General features: G+C 38.9%; 1 long non-coding RNA gene across 1 annotated transcript; it reads right to left on the minus strand.

Moving 5' to 3' along the window:
• Window positions 1-391: 391 nt before the first annotated feature.
• On the minus strand, window positions 392-5,687 carry LOC135255310 (uncharacterized). The gene is made up of 3 exons (XR_010330152.1): window positions 4,704-5,687; window positions 4,341-4,638; window positions 392-3,819 (listed from the first exon to the last, which is right to left on the minus strand). It is a non-coding gene; the product is annotated as an uncharacterized LOC135255310 (long non-coding RNA).
• Between the last annotated feature and the right edge of the window lie 318 nt (window positions 5,688-6,005).

Consider the following 6,005-nt stretch of genomic DNA (forward strand, 5'->3'; position numbering starts at 1 on the left):
TTCTTTTACCATCCCACCCACCTCATTGACAGTTACACTGTACAGCCAACAGTGCGACGTAATAATCAGGTTAGGGGAGGCTATGTCCCTTTCATGTTCTCTGGCTCTTTCATTAATTCACTTTGTTATCTGCCCTTGAAGGGGCCCTGAGCCAAGCGAATCTGGGTCACCGATACACACGATAACTTGTCAAGGTGAGCTGGGATTTCTGCCAAAAGCTGAGCAAGAGATCTCCGCTCAGTCGCGTCGTGTCTTATGTCACTTGTTCCCCACCCTCGCCTGGTCGCTGGCCACGTGAAGTCAATAAGCATCTGTCACAGAAAATGCAGCTGATGTAATTGGTTTCGCTGAGCTCACGTGTGGCTTTGTGACAGAAGGAGAAGGAGGAAGGGCGTCTGGTCTGAGGTCAAGTTGGATGTTGGAAGATCTGACTTGCTTGAAACATCATCTTAAATTTTTTAAGCGAAGTGCATATGGGGTTATACGAGGACAGGCCTTGGACATATAAGACTTGTGTGCAGTTTTCTTCAGGTGAGATTATCAGCATCTAACTCCTAACTACAAAGGTCTGCCATCCCAAGTAACATGGGCACTCCTACTATATGTAATAATTCACGTAAGATAAGAGAAGTCCTTTGAGTGTCAATTACTTAATTCACAGAAACTCAGGGAATTATCAGGTGAACTTTTATAACAAATATTATTATTACTATTATTATTTTGTCAGGCTTCACCAAAGCACAACAGCAGCTTCCATTTCACAATCAACGTATGGTTGGTGCATCTGATCTAGCCAGAATCCATGGCTTAATTACTCAGCCTAACTGCCTGTCAATATTTGCGTGTATTTTATTACACCTTCATGGACAGTGAGCAATTTGCAACTCAGATGTTGACAAAAACCAGTGGACCTCCCATATATTTCAAACATGACTGGTTCAGAAACCTGTGTCAATAAACGCAGCAGTATATGTATATAGTGTGCAAAGCTGGGATTGAGGATACGGATGGGCTGGTCATCGGTTTATCAACAGCAGGGAGCTAATGACACTTCTCCCCCCACTGCGTTCAATGCTCCTGGCAAGGGAAACTGGTATTTAATTAAATCTGAAGATGACTAACCCTTGCATTCAATCCACATTTTTCAATGCTGCCATTTTATAAGCAAATGCAACAATTATGTCTTCACAAACACAATTTTTAATCTATTTTTCCATTGCTGAATAAAAGTAATAATTTTTAATTTAACATTTAACTGTGTTCCAAAGTAGATGACAAATGTTAATTGAGTCCTGGGGATAATATTATGCAAAATTAATCATCTCTGCTGGAGTTCAAGATTTATGTTAAATGTTAAATGGACAACTAGAATGAAATAAAATCAAATTTGAGTACCTCGCTCACAAACTTAGGCCTGATTTCTCTGTTCTGATATCAACAGGCCCAGAGGTCTGTTTTCCGGGTTTATTGGTTTACTGTATGATTCCCGATCACATCCCATCATAATGATATTCTTCATCTCTCATTATAGCCAGACTTAAAAAGCACAATTTTTTCAAGACAGGAAGCACATAAAGCCTGTAATTGATTCCAGGAAAAATGAAACAAAATAATTAATGTTTTTCATAGCAATGAAAGACTGCAAGCACCACCCCACAGAAAAAAAACTCCACTTAAACCACTAGACTCCACGTGGGATAAAATGCCATCCGCCATGTTCGCCATCACCTCACTGAAAGTGATTATGTGACTCAGTGTGCACCGGATACCTACAGATGATCACAGTGAAACAGACAGAGTTTATTTGCACATACAGCTTTCATTAAGAAAGGGGAACTTCTTTATCATGTAGTGCGGGGCCAGGAAGTGTAGCCTGTTGCTATTGCACCCAAAGTCATTCATGTATAGCCAACATACTCAACAACGTTGGACTCAGACTGCAGCCCACTCATGCCACGGTCCTCTTTGAAGCTCTCAAAGCCAGTTTTCCCTGCACACTAATTTTCTGTGCGCATATTTAATTATACCACATTGCTTTTTAAAATGCCAATTTGTATTATTGGTTGCCAAGCAAATCGAACAATGTGTAAATTAATGGCCAAAAGTTCGACCAAAAAATCAATTTTGTTTGGTGGACAGTTTTATTTACGTTTTGTGTGTAGGTTGTAGATATCATCTGGAGAGCAACACTTTGGAAGAATCTGCCTTAGTACACTAACATATGAAGACTTCACAGTAAGTGACAACAAGCTTGAAAGAAATATGGAGGTCACTTGCTCTAATTGGAACAATATCCCTGACTTTTAGAGCACAGTTGAAATTTGAGAGCTTTTCGTGACTTTTCCATGACTTTCTAAGACGATTTTAAAGAACTGCAAGAATATAAATGCATTAACCTACTTTTAATGCTGCCAGCATTATTTTCTCTCCTCCACTTCCTGTCTCTGTTGGTCTCGCACACATGCTGTCTTGTTCCTTCTGTTTCACATTTTCTCCGCCTCTCTCATTCTCTCTCTCACACAGCCATTTTAAAAAAGTGATTCAGATAATAAGTAACTTCATAGTTACTTCACACTGAAAATTATTATTTTTTTAAATACACAAATTAATTCAATTCATCAATCAAAATGAATGAAAAGCTGCCGTTTTGTTGCCTGTCAATCTGATAAGGTTAAAATGAATCATTCGACATTGCCACAGATTTCTATGGAAAACATCAACATTATATCAGCATTCCGTTTTGCCTCCATCTTTTCAGACAGATTTGCAATCATTCTTCAACATTTTCAATGCACAGTCTATGCAAACAAAATCGCTCAATATTGCTTACATAATTCTCTTTTCCCACAGAATCGTGATGTGCATACTGTATATGTAACTGTATTAAACCGGTTGCTACCGTACATTAAATGGGGTCGTGTACATGTGTAGGTTTGATAACGTCAGTGTTCATGGAGGAAAGAATTCACTCTGCTACATTCCCTCCCCCATCTCCAGCTGATGGAAAAGGCCTTAGGCTTAATCCTCAGCACTATGGAAAAGAACAGCATCATGAACAAAAACCTTTATCATTCAGAAGTGGGTGGCAACCCACGACTCTTGAAAACCACATCACTGCAGATTTGCCAACTCTCGCAGTACTAAACCTGCAATACTCGGAATATTTATTCTTCTTGCTAAACCTCAACTGAATTATGTCACCAAATAGGCTTTAAATTACTTGTAAGAAGCAAAACTCAACAGTCAATGGCAGTTCTTTGCGAAAGCATTTAGCATGGGTTCCAAAGTGAATGCTAATGACAAAAAATGGAAGGTCACGGCACAGCTGCAATCAACAGTAATAGTGTAAATATGATTACTCAGTCATGCTGTTTCGAATTATTCTAGTTGGTCTGAATGTTGATTCAGGGCCGACGCAACAGGAAGCTAGGCAAACCCACTTAGGGGTTATTTACAACACAAATGGCCCATATTTCTATTCATTGCTGAGATGAGTATGAGAGAAATGCATGATCATACACCCAGCTGACACAAATATCCTCTTCACAGTTTGATTGAATGACAAATCGGCACATGGGGAGACATTAGATGAAGAAAAAACACCTATTGCGACTACATGTTCTTATGGGAAAAAATGATTGACTTCGTATTTTGACCATATTGGTACCACTGACTTACATTGAAACAGGTGGCTGAAAGATCTATACTGGAGCTATATACTGGAGCTAGCCACACTGTCGCTAGTGAGTAACGTCTCTCAAAAAGACCGGGAATTGAGCTTCAGAAACAAAACCTGTTTTTGGTCGTTCGACATGCAACCTAACTGTGTACTACTGCAAACTGGTTTCAAACGTAAATTAAATGGGGCCCTCTGTGTGTGTTGGTTTGATGATGTCAGTGTTCATGGAAGAAAGAATTCACTTGGTTACAGACAGGATAACTGTTTCCCCTCTCCCTTCTTCTGTAGATTTAATAGTGATGGAACTGCTATTGAACCGTCTGTCACTCACTCTCACAGCATTATCCATAGACTTGGTCAGAGTAGGAGCAATTGCAGCAAACTGAATTTCTGACAGCCTCAGATTGGCAACAGGCACACCAACCCAGCTTTTTGAAAAATCTTACTCTTGCTCATCCTATCCAATTCACCCTCCTATTATCTATGATAGAGGTGTCCTGAAGACAAGATGGTGGTGTCAGTCTTCTACTTTTCAATCAGCAGCAAATTATTTTCAGCATATTGAGGAGCAATGGCATTTCTCACAGCGCCTTTTCATCACCCAAGATTTAGGTCACTGTTTGTTTGCGATGTGAGAAAAATAACAAGCACGGAAAGCAACCACTGCAGTACCGTGTGTATAAAATATCTACTGTTAGAACCTGTGTATGACATTACATGCTCGCTACAGAAAACATTATGCAATTACATAATCTGACAAGTGGACACATTCATTTCTGTTATAATCAGTGGGTTACATAATTGCTGCTGCTTCAGTAAGTATGGAACATAAATATTACAGTAACAAGGGTGTAAAATGCCTATGAAGTATGGAACATAAATACAGTATTACAGTAACAAGGGTGTAAAATGACTGTGAAATGCCTGTGCTGTGACAGATAAATGGAGACTGCTGAAAACTGATAGGCTCCCCATTGTATTTCTAGTCATGCCTATGAACGGGGATAGCAATGCATTTTAAAACAAGCGGAAGGGCCAACAACTGCTCTCTTCTTCTTTTTGGAGTTTACAGTACAACATGAAAACACTAGCCAATTTTTTTTTCCCATAATTTATTATATTCACAACTATATTCATCCTCTCAGGTTTGTAATGATGGACTACCCATTTTCTTTTTTACTATAGGATACATTTATTCTATAACTGCGTAATTACAAAAACAAAAAAAAACAAACAAAAAAAAACAAGAGGCAATAACCACTGTGGTGTATAACAGGATAATATACAGTCACTGGCCACTCTAACTAGGCACACGTATCTAGTACCAGGGAGGACCCCCTTTTGCCTCCAGAACAGCCTGAATTCTTCACGGTATGCATTCAACAAGGCACTGGAAACATTCCCTAGGGATTTTGGTTCATGCTGACTCGACAGCAGCATGCAGTTCCAGGAGATTTTACGGCCACACGTTCATGCTTTGAACCTCCCGCTCCACCTCATCCCGAAGGTGCGCTATTATCTATCTGTATTATCCTGCTGGAAGCATCCATTTGAATAAGGGTAGACTGTGACCATAAAGGGATGCACATGGTCAGCAACAATGCTCAGGAATGATGTAGTAATCAAATGATGTTCAACTGGTATAAAGTGGCCTAATATGTGATCCTTCTTTTTTGATTAAATGATACGTCAATTAAATATTCCAGATTGGATGAGACTGTGAAATTTGCTGGCTGTGTTTTAACATGCATATCATTATATGCATATGATTCTGATATTTCACAAGTTCTTTAATCCATATTTATTTCATAACCAAGCTTCATATCTGCTCAAGGGACCATGTTCAGAAACAACAGTAACATCTCAATAAGGTCATAACGATATGCCCAACCAGGGCATCTCTGCTCAAGGTGAATGGAAATAGAAGATGGGAAATACTGATCTCTACCCAGTTAACTGTTGTCCATAAATCAGGCATACAAGTAAATGCAGAAAAAATAATAAATTGTATTTTGACTACGGCTGTCTTCTGTGCCACCAGAATGACAACAGAAATGCGGTCACTTGGATAAAGACTGTCAGTACACTATACAAACGCACCTCAATTCTTCAAACTGTCACTTAGCGGTCAACAACTAATTCGGAATAATAACACACCATTTCTTAATTTAAAAAATATAGCAGATGGCACAATCAAAAACACATTTTAGCAGAGCACAATGCAAATATATACAGTTTTTGAGTTAAACTTTATTGAATCCAGGTCATTGTTTTGTTTGAGACGCATGTATTTCAAATGGTTTTGGATGAATACATTTACTTATGA

The sequence above is a fragment of the Anguilla rostrata genome, chromosome 5 (genome assembly GCF_018555375.3).
Source record: "Anguilla rostrata isolate EN2019 chromosome 5, ASM1855537v3, whole genome shotgun sequence".
Classification (NCBI taxonomy): Eukaryota; Metazoa; Chordata; class Actinopteri; order Anguilliformes; family Anguillidae; genus Anguilla; species Anguilla rostrata.